Here is a 1750-nt window from a genome sequence, read left to right on the forward strand (position 1 = left end):
GATGGTGATGATGAATCAAGTGAATATTATGTGAATAATAGAGAATATGACTCATTAAGTTGCATCCCTTATGATCATGCACATGTAAAGCCCCTGCTGCAAGAGACCCAAACCAGATGAGAAGTATTATTCATCTAGCAGATGGGAACCAAGATGTGATGGCCTGCATCAGATTGCTGAGTGCTGTAACCTGCCAGAAATACATGTGGGAGACTGAATGTTGTTTGAAAACATGGGTACTTAAACTGTTGTTGTTGCCTCTACTTTCAATGGGTTCCAGCGGCCAACTATCTCCTATGTGTTGTCTGGGCCAACATGGCAACTCATGTAGCAGATCAAGAACAATGACTATCCACTTGAAGTGGAAAAGCAGGATGTCAGCACTCTGCCCTTGTACAAGGAAAAGTGGAATGAAAATGAGGGGACAGCCCAGACCCCCACTTCAGGTGTCCGGTGCCCCCCTTCCCCGGGAGATTAACCCAAATTCAACCTTGAAAGAACTCATTAACTCCAAAGGCAGGCACGAGCCATAAAAATCCTTAGTTTTAGAAGCAGGCGGTAAAAGCAGAATAAACACAAGAGTGCCAGAAAGTCTCATGAGGCAAAGTCTTATCAGATTAAAAGTAACCAAGTAACCAAAGCTACGTGACTCCAGAAAAGCAGTGTAAGTAACATGGAGAGGGCAGAGGCAGGCAAATAAGCCTGCCAATTAGAAGCTAACCCACATGACTAATTCCCCTGCCCATCAACCATATTCCCAAATACCCCACACCGAGTGGAAGCACCCGGGAAGGCCTTAAAAACCGCGACACAGGCAGATGCACCCCCTTACTCCCTCATTTGCCATTTGCCACTGAGGGAGAGAGCTTCCACATGTGGAAAAATTATTCTGTAAAATAAATCACGTTCTTTGTTTTTACATGCATGAATGAGTTTCTTTTGGGTGGCACTTCTGTGGGCATGACAAAACAGCATCTGACAAGTTGTGCTTCAGCTAGTATTAATGTATAGATACCATTCTGGTAGCTGTTAACTCCAAGTTTAGCATGAATTAAGGGATTTGGGGGGACCTGTTGTAGACCAAGGGTAAAGTAATAATGAGACAGACAACCAAGAATGAGAGAGTAAAGACAGTCCAGATGACTAAAGTGCTCAAGCCATGACTCTCTGTGTATTGGAAGGTAAACAAAGGATGATAACAAGGGAGTAGAAAACAAAAACAAAGGATCATGGGGAAGTCTTTTGCAGATAAAGTGGAGTTCTTCTCTATTGTTTACCTTATTATGCTAATCTCAGGAGAGAGGGATTCAGTAAATACAAACTAAGAACTGGATGGTGACTCTTAAGGAATGTCTTAGTGCCTCCAAGTGAACTCCAGCTTGTATTACGCCTCCTTTATATTCTGATATAGCATTTGATTTATTATTAATATTAAATTTGATATTCGGCTTTCCACAGGGACCATTTAACTTAATTATTACTAATTTTGAAATGTCTTTATATGAGTAGGGTGGGATGGGACAGATGGAACAATATGGAAGACTAGGCAATGGGGTCACACTTACCTGTGTTCCTATGGAAACTGTTTTGAGTATTTGTTTTATATACATTTTTATTCACTTTTCACACATGCTACTGAAGAATGCACCCAGCTGCTGAGCAAGCATTTGTAGTTTGTCCAGGGGCAGAATGAGCCAAAGGTTAGTGTCATTACCTGTTTTAAAAATAAAGTATTTCGACATAAAAAAAA

This window comes from Elephantulus edwardii, unplaced genomic scaffold, assembly GCF_000299155.1.
Source record: "Elephantulus edwardii isolate Elephantulus edwardi_28Jun2011 unplaced genomic scaffold, EleEdw1.0 scaffold00002, whole genome shotgun sequence".
Taxonomy (NCBI): domain Eukaryota; kingdom Metazoa; phylum Chordata; class Mammalia; order Macroscelidea; family Macroscelididae; genus Elephantulus; species Elephantulus edwardii.